Raw genomic sequence first — 15,758 nt, forward strand, 5'->3', positions numbered from 1 at the left:
TCCTGGTGCTGATCTCAGCTATTCTTGGGTATTAATCTCATATTTTGTTACTTTATATTCCCCAGATGAATGCAATCTTTCTATGTCTATCCCTCTCTTTCTGACCAATTTCGCTTAGCATGATACTTTCCATGTTGTACCACTTATACATAAATTTCATGGCTTCATCTTTTCTAACAGCTACATAGTACTCCATTGTGTAGATGTACCAAAGTTTCTTTAACCAGTCATCCGTTCTTGGGCACTCAGGTTTCTTCCAGTTTCTGGCTATTGTAAAGAGTGCTGCAATGAACAAACAAGTGCAGATGTCACTTCGACTATACATTTTTGCCTCTCTGGGATATATTCCCAGGAGTGGTAGTGCTGGGTCAAATGGGAGCTCAATTTCTAATTTTTTGAGAATCATCCATACTGTTTTCCAGAAGGGCTGAACCAGTGGACATTCCCACCAACAGTGAAGGAGTGTCCCTTTCTCACCACATCCACGCCAGCATCGGTTGCTTTTGTTGTTTTGGATGTGGGCCAGTCTCTGAGGTGTGAGATGGTATCTCATTGTGGTTTTGATCTGCATCTCCCTGATGATCAATGATGTAGAGCATTTTCTCGTGCTTTTTTGCCATTTGGGTTTCTTCTTTGAGAAAGTTTCTGTTCATTTCATTGCCCCCTTTTTTGATGGGGTTGGATATTTTCTTCTTGTGGAGTTCAACCAGTACTTTGTATATCCTTGATATCAACCCCTTGTCAGATGTGTATTTGGCGAATATCCTTTCCCATTCTGTAGACTGTCTTTGTATTTTGGTCACTGTTTCTTTTGAGGTGCAGAAACTTCTTAGTTTAAGATAGTCCCATCTATCTATCTCTGTTTTCATTTGCTCGGCCAGTGGCGTGGCATCTTTGAAGATACCATTAGCTTCAATGTCATGGAGGGTTTTGCCAACTTTGTCTTCAATGTACCTTATGGTTTCTGGTCTGATGTTGAGGTCTTTAATCCATTTAATTTTGATCTTATTTAATCAGATTTAATTCTGATCTTACTTTTGTACATGGTGTTAGGCAGAATTCTGAGCCGACTTTTTTGCATGTAGCCATCCAGTTCTGCCAGCACACTTTGTTAAAGAGGCTTTCCTTACTCCATTTCACATTACTTGCACCTTTATCAAAGATTAGATGATCATATGATTGAGGGGAGATGTCAGTGTATTCAATCCTATTCCACTGGTCTGCAGTTCTGCCTTTGTTCCAGTACCATGCTGTTTTGATTATTACTGCTTTGTAGTACAATTTGAAGTTAGGGACGTTGATTTCCTCCCATTTTCTTTTTCCCAAGAATTGCTTTAGCTATTCGTGGGGGCTTATTGTTCCATATAAATTTCAGGAGTGTTTGCTCCATTTCTTTGAAGAATGTCATGGATATCCTTATAGGGATTGCATTGAATTTATACAATGTTTTTGGTAGTATTGCCATTTTGACAATGTTAAGTCTCCCGATCCATGAGTAGGGGATATCTTTCCATTTCATCATGTCCTCTTTTATTTCCTGAAGTAACGTTTTGTAGTTTTCTTTGTACAGATCCTTTACTTCCTTAGTTAAGCTGATTCCTAGGTACTTGATTTTCTGGGGCACAATTGTGAACGGGATTGTTTTTTTCATGTAGCTTTCCTCTCTCTCACTGTTTGCGTATAGGAAAGCCATGGACTTTTGGGTATTGATTTTATAGCCTGCAACTTTACTATACGAGTCTATTGTTTCTAGGAGTATTTTGGTGGAGGTTATTGGGTTCTTTAAGTATAGTATCATATCATCTGCGAATAGTGAGAGCTTGATTTCTTCCTTTCCTACCTGAATGCCCTTAATATCTTTTTCTTGCCTAATCGCTATTGCAAGTACTTCCAGTACTATATTGAACAGCAATGGAGATAGTGGGCATCCTTGTCTCGTCCCTCATCTTAGAGGGAAGGCTCTCAGTTTTTCCCCATTGAGGGTGATGCTTGCTGTAGGCTTGTGGTAGATGGCTTTAATTATGTTGAGGAAAGTCCCCTCTATACCCATTTTGGCTAGGGTTTTCATCATAAAGGGGTGCTGGATCTTGTCAAATGCTTTCTCTGCATCTATTGATATAATCATATGCTTTTTATCTTTTCTTTTGTTGGTATGATGGATTATGTTGATTGATTTCCGAATGTTAAACCATCCTTGCATCCCTGGGATGAATCCTACTTGGTCATGGTGTATGATCTTTTTGATGAGTAGTTGGATTCTATTTGCTAGTAGTTTGTTGAGGATCTTTGCATCTGTGTTCATCAGGGATATCGGTCTGTAATTCTCTTTCTTTGTGGTATCTCTGTCTGCTTTTGGTATCAGTGTGATATTTGCTTCGTAGAAACTGTTCAGAAGTGTTTTTGATATTTCAATTTCGTGGAAAAGCTTAAAGAGGATTGGGAGTAAGTCTTCTTTAAAGATTTGGAAGAATTCACTAGTGAATCCATCCGGGCCAGGGATGGAGACTTTTTATTACCATTTCAATTTCCTTGATGGTGATAGGTCTGTTCAGGTATTCCAGGTCTTCTTGGTTCAGCCTTGGGAGTCTGTAGGAGTCTAGGAATTTATCCATTTCCTCGAGATTTTGATGTTCTGTGGCATAAAGCTTCTCAAAGTACTCCCTGAGGATCCTTTGAATTTCTGTAGTTTCTGTTGTAATGAGCCCCTTTTCATTTCTGATTCGATTTATTAGGGTTTTCTCTCTCCCTTTCTTTGTGAGTTTTGCTAGAGGTTTATCGATCTTGTTAATTTTCTCGAAGAACCAGCTCTTGGTTTCATTGATCTTTCGGATTGTTTTTTGGGTTTCCATCTCGTTAATCTCTGCTCTGAGTTTTATTATTTCCTTTCTCCTGTTCGGGTTGTGCTCCTTTTTTTGGTCCTTCTCCAAGCTCTTAAACTGTGTGGTTAGGTTACTTATGTGTGCTTACTCCTCCTTCCTGAGGAATGCTTGTAGAGCTATAAACTTTCCTCTTAACACAGCTTTTGCTGTGTCCCATAAGTTTTGGTAACTCGTATTCTCATTTTCATTTGTTTCTAGGAATCTTTTGATTTCCTGTCTAAGCCACCCGTTGTTCAATAGCGCACTGTTTAATTTCCAGGTGTTTGATTTAGTTTTCTGTTTTTGTGTGTGATTTACTTCTAATTTCAGCGCATTATGGTCTGAGAAGATTGTTGATACAATCTCTACCTTCTTAATTTTATGGAGGCATGTTTTGTGGCTCAGCATGTGGTCTATCTTGGAGAATGTTCCATGTACGCTTGAGAAGAATGTGTATTCAGCTTTTTGTGGATGAAGTGTCCTGTATATATCTACTAAGTCCCTTTCTTCCATTGTTTCCCTCAGATGAAGTATGTCCTTGCTAAGCTTGAGTCTGGTTGATCTATCAAGAGGTGACAAAGAGGTGTTGAAGTCTCCCACTAGAATTGTGTTGCTATTGATGTCTTTTTCCAAATCTATGAGTAGTTGTTTTAAGTACTTTGCTGGTCTCTCATTAGGTGCATATACATTTATTATTGTAAGTTCTTCCTGTTGTACAGATCCTTTGATCAATAAGAAATGGCCTTCACTGTCTCTTATGACCTTCTTCACTCTGAAATTGATGTGGTCTGATATTAGGATGGCTACCCCAGCTTTTTTATGGGAGCTGTTTGCCTGTAGGATTGTTTTCCAGCCTTTGACTCTGAGTCTGTGTTTGCTTTGACTATTGAGATGTGTTTCTTGCAGGCAGCAGAATGTTGGGTTCAATTTTCTAATCCATCCTGCCACTCTATGTCTTTTAATTGGTGCGTTTAGCCCATTGACATTGAGAGAGATTATTGTTATGGGATTTTGTCCCATTGTTCTGGTGAAATTTGGTGTATTTGAGGGGCCTTTCTTGCCTTAAAGTAGCCCATTTAGTTGTTCTTGTAACCATGGTTTTGAGTCTATGAAGTTCCTGAGCTGTTGTTTGTCTGTGAAACTGTGTGTTGTTCCTTCTGTTATGAATGAGAGTCTCGCTGGGTAAAGTATTTTTGGGGAGGCATTTACTTCGTTGAGTTTTTTCACTATGTCCCACCACTGTTTTCGGGCCATGACGGTTTCATCAGAAAAATCAGTTGTGAATTTTAAGGATGCTCCTTTGTAAGAGATTTCTTTCTTCGATCTTGCTGCTTTCAGAATTTTGTCTCTGTCTAAGGTTTTGGTCATTTTGATCAGAATGTGTCTTGGGGTATTTTTATTCAGATTTCTTCTAGCTGGTACCCTTCGGGCCTCCTGAATGTGGTCACAAGTTTTCTTCACCTCTGGAAACGTTGTAGCAATGATGTCTTTGACAGTTTCTTCTTCATCAAGGTTTTCTTCCTGTCCCTCTGGGACTCCAATAATTCTCACGTTAGCCCTCTTGACTTCGTCACGATCTTCTCTTGCCATCTGTTCCCGAATAGTGAGTCTCTTTTTCATTTTCTGCTCTTTCCTGGAGAGTCTCTGAACTTCATCTTCGAGCTCACTGATTCTGTTCTCAGCAGCTGTTACTCTGCTTCTGAGGCCTTCCACTGAGTTTTTCAATTCGCCTACCAGGTTTTTCAGGTCTGACATTTCCGATTGTATTTTCCTCATTTCTGCCTTCAAATCCTCTTGTCTTTTATTGGCATTGCTTTCCATTGTTTCTTTTAGTTCCCTAAGCATCCTAAGTAGCTTCCTTCTGAATTCCTTGTCAGAGAGGTTGTCTAACACTACAGTACTGTTGATGTCTTCTGGGCTAGCCTCTTCAATAAGAAAGTTTGGTGGGCTTTTGCATTGCTTTACCATTGTGACAAGTGTGGTTTAATTCTTCGCGTTCACTGTTACTATTCTGCTTGATATGCAGTGTGAGTTTGAGATAGGCTTATGAGTTATTGGCTACTGAGTTTCTAGTGGCTGAGCTAAAATAGAGAAGATTCCACCTAAGAAGGTAGCTTATGGTTTCTAGGGCATATGTAGTGGGAGAATATTTTGTGGCCGCATTAGCGGCCGCGGCTCTGGAAAGGGTCCCTGCACTGGTCCTGCGCAGATCAGGGGAAAAAACCAGCTGTCCTATGAGATCGAGCTAGCTGCGCATGCCCAGAGAAAGTCCCAGGCCTTGGAGGCGGGCTGTACCTGAATGGAAGGGGAGAGAGTTGGCGGAGACCTTCAGCTTTGTTGCTGGGAGGTGGGTAATTTCACTTTCATAAATACCTACAGATCATCACCAAAAATAAAGGATAATCTATTTTGAAAGATGTAACTGTATCCAAGAGTGCACCCAATTTTCACAGTGAAAGATGTACTGTTTCCTGGACTACAGAATATTTTCTGTTTCACTAGGGAGTCCCTCCATTATAGATCTCATGGTATTTGGCATCTGTTTCTGTTAGTGAAGAACAGAATGTGGTCTTGGTTCCATCTGCAACACTAAGCACATGTATACAAAATTGAGGCTATGGGAGATAGATGTTTACTGAAGGAAAGAATCTGTCTCTACAGTGTTAACACTGATTATAGGTTATTTTCAATACAAATTGTACATCGTGTAAACATAAGTATATTTAAGTGCTCTTGCCTTGTGAACCAAGTGACTTCCCATGAGATTATCTACATTTTCTCTACTTAATACACCTTTAACCATGCTGGAGCGATAGCACAGAAGGTAGGGCATTTGCCTTGCACGTGGCAGACCCGGGTTCAATTTCTTTGCTCCTCTCGGAGAGTCCCACAAGCTACCAAGAGTATCCCGTCTGCACGACAGAGCCTGGCAGGCTCCCCATGGCGTATCGATATGCCAAAAGCAGTAACAAGTCACAGTGGAGATGTTACTGGTGCCTGCTCAAGCAAATCGATGAACAACAGGAGGACAGTGGTACAGTGCAAGACACCTATTTGTGACAAATTTATTTATAGTCATTGTAGAACTTGATTTGTTCTAGTTATTCCAGTGTTCCTTCTAGGCAAATAATAGATGTGCTGTTTTCAGATTCCATTTGCTTTTAGAGAAGGAATATTTTTAAATTAAGCGCAAGCATTGACTTGAAAAGAAGATAGACTTTCATTTGCTTTCTTGAGGTTTTGCCTTACTTAGCTGTAAAACTTGTAGCTTCAAGTATGAGAAAATAATTTAGGAGCAAGATGCTTGTTACCAAGTAATATGCAATCAGGGCACAAAAGATATACAGTATGGAGCTGGAGGAATGAACAAGTTGAATCTCAAGGTAGAAAATTTAGTTCTAGCCTGTGAAATTTAACTGGCGTTTTTGCATTAGTTTTTGCTTCCATGAAATCAAGAAGCGGCAAACCCCTGACCTACACTCTTTTTTGGAGTTGTTCTTAGGTTCAAGTAAGGTAACGGACATGGGAATCTTGGCAATTCCCATGCGCTGTGCAAATATTATCATGGGTGTGTGCATGGAGCAAAGCATGGGTAGAGGAAGAGCCAACGACCAAGAAGAAAAGTATTTGACCTGGAATCCAACAAAACCATAACGGTTTCTGGTCTGTTAGAAAGGAGCTTTGTATCTGTCATGGTCAGGAACCTCTGATTTACAAAATTTTCTGGTCCTTCCAGCAGTTGAATGACATTAAGTTACTCAAAGCAAATGAATGAATGATCAAGTTCCTCCTTGCTCTGAGCAGCTGTCCCTTCCCATTTTTGAGCAGTTAACTATCTTTCAAAGAGAAAAATAACAAAGTACATTTGCACCCATTTAATTAGCATTTCTACTGTCTACTGTTCTTCATTCCTTTTGTAGAGTCATATTTCAATCTTTTTTTTCCTTCTGCCAGAAGATGTTTTTTACTTTTTTTTTTTTCCAGTGTGCTTGCTACTGCTCCTGTTTAATTCTTTTGGCTTTTATATATCTGAAAATGCCTTTATTTCTAAAGATACTCTCTTTGGGTATTGAATTTTAGATTGTCAAATCCCCCCTCCAATTCTATATTTCAAAGATTATGCTCCATTGTCCTGTAGTACTTTCATAGGTTTCTAATGAGAAATAATGCTATCATCCTTAATTTTGTACCTCTGTGAGAAGCGTAGTTTTAATGCTGGATGATTAGAAATCTTTGTTTTTTTTTTACTACTTTTCAGTGGTTTATGATATTCCTTGATTGAAGATTTAAAAAGATTTTAATTGAATTACCATGAAATAGAGCCTACCAAACTCTGATTGGGTTTTAGTCATACAGTGTGATTGAAGATGTTTTAAATATTAAATTTAGAATTTATGGATGTGTTTCTTGTATTTGGAGTTCATTGGCCTTCAAGGATCTACATCTTGTCCAGTTTTCTATAGACTTAGAGACTTCATTAAGTCTGAAAAGTCAATCATTTCTTTACATATTTATTCTGCCCTCTCCTTCCCTTCAGGACTGAAGAGGGGGGCTGGGATAAGTTTCATGCACTGAAGTGACTTGAGGTAGACTTAGAAAATTGGACAAGATGTAGAAATCTGAGTAGGATCTTGGTGACCTGTTTAATGGAAAGGGATCACGAGAGGAGAACACCAAGATTTCATGCTAATATATATGACTAGGAGAACAATGTTACCATTGGCAGAAATGAGGACTCAGAGTGAGGGAGTTAAGGAGAAAGATGGTGGGCTTAGGGACCACCCTTGAAAGTGCTCACGTGCTGCTTTGAGGGACCAAGGAACCGAACCTGAGCCTCCTGCATGCAAAGCCTACACACCAGCACTTAGCACTATTAAAACAGCCCCAGGGGGCTGGAGAGATAGCACAGCTGGTAGCGCATTTGCCTTGCATGAAGCCAACCCATGGTCCCCTGAGCACCGCCAGGAGTGATTCCTGAGTGCAGAGCCAGGAGTAACCCTTGTGCATCGCCGGGTGTGACCCAAAAAGCAAAAATTAAAACAGTCCCAGCCTTTTGAGTCTTAAGATCTCCCAAGCTCTTCCAGAGGAAGATGTTAAGTTCATTGTTAGATGTAGTTGAGTTTTAATGTGTGACTGTGACCTTTGACTAGAGAGTAAAGAGGCAGAAGTAATGTAGGGCTTAAGCCCAGAAATGGGAAAAAGATACTGGCTTGGGAATTGTCAGTCAAAAGGTGTAGCTGAAACCGCTCTATGAAACTCCTCAAACAGATGTATGCAAAGGACCAAATAGGCCCAATTGTAAGTCATCAAGCATTGAAGGCTCATCGTGTCTTCACAAATGTATTTCTTTTTCTTTCTTTACTTTTTGTTTTCTATTTGAGAAATGCTCAGAAATTGCTCCTATTCTGCACTTAACAATTACTCCTGGCAGTGCTTGAGGGACCCTATGGGATGCTGGGTATAAGAACCCAGATCAGGCGCATGCAAGGCAAATGCCCTGCCCACTGTACTATCGCTCCAGCCCCAGCACAAATGTTTTTTGTTTTTTTTAAAATCTGCTTCCTCTGGGTTTTTGTTCTGCCTCCTAATCCTGAAAGTTGTTCTTGAACATGGTGTGTTTGATGTTGAATTAGGTCCAGTTATGGATAGAGGGGGTGTGGAGCAAGCACCAGACCCTCTGAGAACCCCCCTGAAGCCTATCATGCTCAAGAACTCCTTATGCTAAAGAAGACTCAACCCTAATCCCCCTGAGAAGATTTTCTCCTCCCACAGACACACTTCTCACAGTTTCCTGCTTTATTTTTCTCCCAGCCTATATAAACCATGGACCCCAGTCTGAGGTCAAGATGCTTTAGGGGAACAAGTCCAGCATCTCATTGCTAGTACCTGAATAAGTCTCTTTTACTCCCATCAACTCTCACCTATTGAATATTGGCCTTCAAGTGGGAAGCATGCAAATTTGGGTTCAGTAACTGGTTTTGGCAACTGTGGCAGGACTAGTTCTTCACTCCAGATCATTTAGCCTTCCTAGTTCTCAGTTGTGGGGGATTTAGCCAAGACAGTGCACCAGGTCTTTCCCTATCATGTTACTGGGATTGATGACAGCCGTCAGATGCGTGCTGGCTGCTCAAGGCTAGCTGACCCTGGGGAGGAAATTCTTGGGGTTCCCAGCAGCTGCCAAGACCCATCTATCTTGGGGACTTGCTTTTTCCTTCCATTCGTGGTGCCAGAAGCCCTAAATCCTGTGTTGATGGAGGAAAAAAAAGGGTTTGGAAGAAGTTGATGGGTTCAAAGATTAGGTTACGACCTCAGTGTATGCTATTAACAGTTCTCTGTTCTTGGCCCTTTGGGCTTTGGCTCTAGAAATGCTAGTCAGTCTGTAACTAATTCTGTCCTTGTCATTGGACTCTGCTATTTAGGACCCTTGGGTCTTTGAGGTCAGTCAGTGAATGGATGAAACCTTGTGAGTTCTACGTTTGCATTTAAAGGAGTTCTAGTAGTGCTTTGGTTTTGCTGTTTGTATTGTCTGTTGTACTTTGTATCTGTTTGGTTGTGCTTTGCTGTAGAAAACTTAGTCTCAATACCATCAATCCCCTACCCACCCAGGTCATACAAGGAGCCTGGACTACCTTTAGATTTGTGTTTTTTTTTTTGTGTGTGTGTGTCACACCTAGCAATGCTCAGTGGTTACTCCTGGCTCTACACTCAGGAATTACTCAGGAGATGGAAAAGAATGCCTAGGATTGAACCAGGGTTGGTTCATGCAAGGCAAGTGCGCTAAGGCTATATTGTCTCTCCAGCCTCTGGACCACCTTTAGTTAGAGGTTCATGAGTGAAAGAAAGCAATTTTCTATTGATACACTCTTTGACTATGTATGCACTAGAATGTGAAGAAAGATGTCCCTTAAGTGTGTCCCTAAATTATTACACAGCCTTACAACTAGAATTGTTCTGTTAAGTGTCTGTGGATGAGATAAAATATCAGACACTGAAGCGTTTCTGCTATGGCACAAGTTTCAGATGGGATCCCCACTTAAGAATTCACAGGCTGGGGTTGATAGCACAGTGGGTAGAGAGTTTGCCTTGCACGCGGCCAATCCAAGTTCAATTCCCAGCATCCCGTATGGTCGCCTGAGCACCACCAGGAGTAATTCCTGAGTGCAGAGCCAGGAGTAACCCATGTGCATCACCGGATGTGGCCCAAAAAGCCTAAATAAATAAATAAAAAAAAAGAGTTCACAAAGGACAGAAAGGCACTACTCCTTCCTCTGGTAGGTAAAGCCAGGGAGAAAAAGATGAAGAGGACAGAAGTCCCATGGAGAGCTTGAATCCTTCCCCCCCCACCGCCCGAATCTTCTCTTGTGCCTTTGCCAACCATACTGCCACCTCAGAATCTGCCTGTGCGTCTCCCCTGCCTCCTATCTCCTGCCACTGTCTTCTGAACGCAGAGAATCCTAACAGGTTCCCTTCTCCACTCGTCCTCCTCACCTCCAAGGAGATCTTGGAATGTTTTGAAGTGAGGAAATGGAAAGGTTTTTGTTGTTTTTGCTTTTTTGGTCACACCTGGTGATGCGCAGGGGTTACTCCTGGCTCTGTGCTCAGGATTATTCCTGGAAGTGCTCAGGGGACCATATGGGATGCCGAGGATCGAATCCAGGTTGTCCACGTGCAAGGCAAGTGTCCTACCCACTGTACTATCTCTCCTAGTCCTGGAAATGGAAGTTTCAAGAGTTAAAAAATTATAAATGTTTTTGAATTAGAGTTAATAGAAATAAGAAAAATGAATCAATACCAGGAGAATGGGCTGAAGCACAGCGGGTAGAGTGTTTGCCTTGCACGTGGCAGACCCGGGTTCGATTCCTTCCTCCCTCTCGGAGAACCTGGCAAACTACCAAGAGTATCCCGCCCGCATGGCAGAGCCTGGCAAGTTCCCCGTGGCGTATTTGATATGCCAAAAACAGCAACAACAAATCTCACTTCGTGTTCCTGGAGAGAGCAGACGCCATTGGGCTGCCCTAGCACGCGACAGGGATGAATGGAGATGTTACTGGTGCCCACTGGAGCAAAACAATGAACAACGGGACAACAGTGCTACAGTGCTACCGGAAGAACAAAATATGTCTTTATGGTGAGAAAGTGTAAGGAAATTAAAACATATTGTTGGAAGATTCTGTCTCAAAATAAAATTGGGTATTTTTTAAATGGGATAGGAAAGAGATAAGACAAAATATTAGGCAAGACAATTAAACATTCGACTTTCAAAATAACTTTAGGTAACCTAAGACTTTATCTCTTTCCTCTAAACTATTTTTAGCATTTGTTTTAAAAATAAAGACTACATACATATTATTTTTGTTTCAGTTATCTGGGCTGTATATAGCAAAAAACTCTAAAAAACACTTTCAAAGTTTGGTAACAATTATATTTTTTACTCTTTATCCTGCAGCTGGACAAAATAAAGCTTCACTGACCTTGACTGTGGCAGTTGACCGTGAAAGGCCAGCAGCGAAAGATGAAAGGGAAATGTGAAGAGTTGTTGTAGAATACAAACTGCAGAAGAATCTTTTTCAGCTTCTAGTGTTTATTGGGAATTAAGGACTTTAAAGAATGAAGGAAAATGTGTGTGTTTAAAAATTGTGTGGAGGAGAGAAAAAACGATTTTTTTTTTGAAAATTGAAGAATGAAGGGCAGGAGTTTTAAATAATATAGGAAAAATGCAATAGTTTTTTTTTGTTTTTTTAAAATTTTATTTATTTATTTATTTTTTTATTAGTGAAACACCATGAGGTACAGTTGTAGACTTACAAATTTTTGTGCTTGGGTTTCAGTTATACAATGATCGAGTACCCATCCTCCACCAGCTCCCATCCTCCACCACCACGGGTCCCAGCATCCCTCCCACCCCCCATCCCCCCCCCCCCCCGTCCCCCTATCCCACCCTGCCTCTGTGGCAGGGCATTCTCTTTTGTTCTCTCCCTCTCCTTTTGGGTCCTGTGGTTAAAATCCAATAGTTTTTAAAGATAGAACTAAGCTAGAGGAAGTTAGTCAATAGAAAATGGTACATGAATGTGAGATAAGTATAGAGGAAGGAATCTTAGGGGAAAAATTGTGGTCATGGAAGCTGATGAATAATTTTCTTAAATTAATATTATTATTACTATTATTGTTGCCTTTTGAGGCCACGCATGGCGGTGCTCAGCAGTTACTCCTGGTTCTTTGCTCAGGAATCACTCCTAGAGGTGTTCAGGGGACCGTATGGGATGCTGGGGATTGAATCCAGGTCTGCTGTATGCAAGACAAGCACCCTACCTGCTGGACTATCACTCCAGATATTAAGTTTTAATATCTATAATATATATATATATAAGTATCACTAGACTTTATATTTCATTGTTATAGAGGTGAAGGCATTTTAAGAACACAATCGGATTGTAAATGGGTTGAGTAGTTTGCCTAGGAAATAAAGATTTGTTCATTCTTAAGATAACCTAGATTTGGTTTTAAAGGCGCTGAAACCAAGCAATTTTTATGCTATTTTGAAATGTTCTCACTGTGATTAAAGAAGTCAAATATTGTTTTATAGTAAGATATATGAAGGTTTTAAGTCTTTCAATATGTGAGACAAAATTCTTTGGAAATAAAAATTCTAAGAAATATATGAATATCTTGAAAGATCTCTTAAGACATCCCATACTAATTTTTTTTTATCTTATGAAAAGAGAACGTCTGGATTTGGTCTAGTATGTTGAAACTTAGGGGAAGTCTTATTACATAAATAGATATTAAGCCTTAATATAAATATTAGGGCATTTGCCTTGCACGCAGCCATCCTGGCTGACCCGAGTTCGATTCCTTCGCCCCTCTCGGAGAGCCCAGCAATCAACTAAGAGTATCTCACCCACTCGGCAAAGCCTGGCAACCTACCCGTGACGTATTCAATATGCCAAACACAGTAACAACAAAGTCTTACAATGGAGTCATTACTGGGCCCGCTCGAGCAACATAAATATTTATATGAATATTATAATATTAAAAATACTTAAAGAGTGATGTGTCCTGGTCAGTTCTGGGTTTTCTTGGGATGTTGTATGTCATGAAGTTGAACGACTCTCTTCTTAGTTCCTGGGAATTTAATTATGGCTAGTCTTTGTTGTCATTTGCAAGATGTTGTCTGCCTACTGTTTCATTCTCAGTAGGATCCATGGGAAAAGATTTATTTCCTGGGATTGCTTTGGCTACTCTGGGGGTTTTATTGCTCCATATAAATTTTGATAGTACTTGATATATGTCTTTTAAAAATATCATGGGTGTTTTCTTAAGGGGCTGGGACGAAAAAACAGCGGGTAGGGTTTGCCTTCACGTGACCGACCCGGGTTCAATTCCTCCGTCCCTCTTGGAGAGCCCGGCAAGATACCAAGAGTATCCTGCCCGCAAGGATACAGCAGAGCCTAGCAAGCTACCCGTGGTGTATTCGATATGCCAAAAAAGCAGTCAGAACAAGTCTCACAATGGAGACGTTATTGGTGCCCGCTTGAGCAAAAGGATGAACAACGGGAAGACAGTGCAGTGCAGATTCTCTTAAGGGGCTGCACTGAATCTGTATAATGCTTTGAACAAGATTGTCATTTTGATTTGCTCGATTTGCTCGAGCGGGCCCAGTAACGTCTCCATTGGAGACTTAATCCTTCCAATTCACAAATGGGAGATGTGTTTTGATTTCTTCATGTCCTCTTTTATTTCTTTTAGCAGTGAATTACATATTTCTTTTTATAAATCCTTCCCTCTTTGGTTAAACTGATTCTCAGGTACTTAATTTTTGAGCAACAATTGTTAATGGGATTTAAAATTTTTTTTTCTTCCATTTCATTATTTATCAATAGAAAAGCCTGTCACTTTACAAAACAGATCTTTTGTATCCAGGAGATTTTATTTGTTTATTTATTTATTTATTTGTTTATTTTTGCAGTCTTTAGGGATTTTCTAAGTATTGTGTCACCCACAAATGTAAGACTTTGACTTCTTCCTTTTTAACATGGATGCCCTTTATATCTCTTTCTTGCCACATTGCTATGGCAAGGACTTCCAATACCATATTGAATAACAATGGTGAGAATGGACAACCTTGGCTTGTGCCTGAGGGAAGACATTCAGATCTTCACTGTTTAGTCTAATATTTGCTGTGAGTTTGTGGTAAAAAGAAAACTTTTTTTGGCTTTTTGGGCCACACCTGGCGATACACAGGGGTTACTCCTGGCTCTGCACTCAGGAATTACTCCTGGTGGTGCTCAGGGAACCATATGGGATGCTGGGAATCGAACTCGGGTTGACCGTGTGCAAGGCAAACACCCTACCAGCTGTACTATCGCTCCAGCTAAAATGTTTTTAAGTATGTTGAGGCAAGTTCCTTCAAGTCTCATTCCTAATGAAATTTTAAATAAAACTAACCACAATTTGTTCCCTAGCTTAACAAATGGTTTGGTTACATTAAAAACACAAGACGAGTTATGAGAGCAGTATACAATGTGTTTTCACTTTTGATAAAAATCTATGAATGCACAGAAAAAACTAGTAGCTTATCTTTGGTGAGCTTATCTTTGGTTTGTGGTATCACATATGGACTTAATTTAAATTTTTTTCTTACCTACGTTTTCTAAGTTTTCCGCAATAAGTTACAAGGAACATTTTACTGTAATTTTTCCAGGGCTGACATGTAAAAAGGCTAATGGATTTCCAGTCATGTGGAGTGTGAAAAAACAGGAAAGGGGAATGGCAAAGGAAATAGATAACTTTGTATAGAATCAGAATTCTGTACCAGCCCATAAAAAGAGACTAAAATCTGGATACCTACCTCCAAGATTGAGCTGTCTGATTTAAACAACCTATGTGTTGTTCTAAGACCTTGACATGTTAAACTAGCCAGACATAACTAAGAGCTTTCTCGCTTTTTAAAAATAAAATTGCAGTATGAAAGTGAATTTTATTATTTTTAATTTAATTTAATATTTGGTGTGTTTTTTGGGGGGAGGGGCACACCTAGTGATGCTGAGGGGCTACTCCTGGCTCTCCATGAAGTAATTGCTCTTAGCAGGGCTTGGGGAAACATGGAATGCCGGAGATTAAACCCAGGTCAGCTGTATACAAGGCAAGTAAGTACCTTACCTGCTGTACTATCGCTCCAGCCCCTGAGAGTGAATTTTAAAGAAAACTATCCATGATATATTTTCTAGCCTTGCTTACATCATTATAGTCTTTCCATATCCCTACATGCAAATGTGCTGGGACAGATACCTAGATTTTTTTGGGGGGATCACACCTGGTGATGCACAGCAGTTACTACTGGCTCTGCACTCAAGAATTACCCCTGGCAGTGCTCAGGGGAACATATAGGATGCTGGGAATTGAACCCGGGTTGGCCACGTGCAAGGCAAACGCCCTACCCGCTGTGCTATCACTCCAGGACCCCCAGATAACTAGGTTTTACTTGGCTTCTTCCCTGAACTTTCCTAAAGAGAGGAGGACTATGGTGATGGGGAGGACCACTCCCTACCCGCGGATGCCAAAAGAAAGGCCTGTCTGGCCCCAAAGCCCAGCACAGAGCTGTCTGGCATTGGGCAGTGAAATGAAACTGAGCAAAACAATTTTCCTCAGCATCATAAGACTCTTGGAAAAAATAACGCCAGGTTATTTCTTTTCCTACAATCTATCATACTTGTTTACCGAATATCATCCCTGCAGTATGGCTTTCCATTTCCAGGAGTCTGAGTCCCTTTATGGACTGGGAACCTGCATGAGGATAGGTAGAATGTGTGAGAACAAGTACTGGACAAAGGCAGTAACATCCCTTCTAGAATCCATAATCTCATGGAGTAGAATGAAATGACTGACTTGAATTTAGATCAA

Source organism: Sorex fumeus, unplaced genomic scaffold, assembly GCF_029834395.1.
Source record: "Sorex fumeus unplaced genomic scaffold, SorFum_2.1 ptg000006l, whole genome shotgun sequence".
In the NCBI taxonomy this organism is placed as follows: domain Eukaryota; kingdom Metazoa; phylum Chordata; class Mammalia; order Eulipotyphla; family Soricidae; genus Sorex; species Sorex fumeus.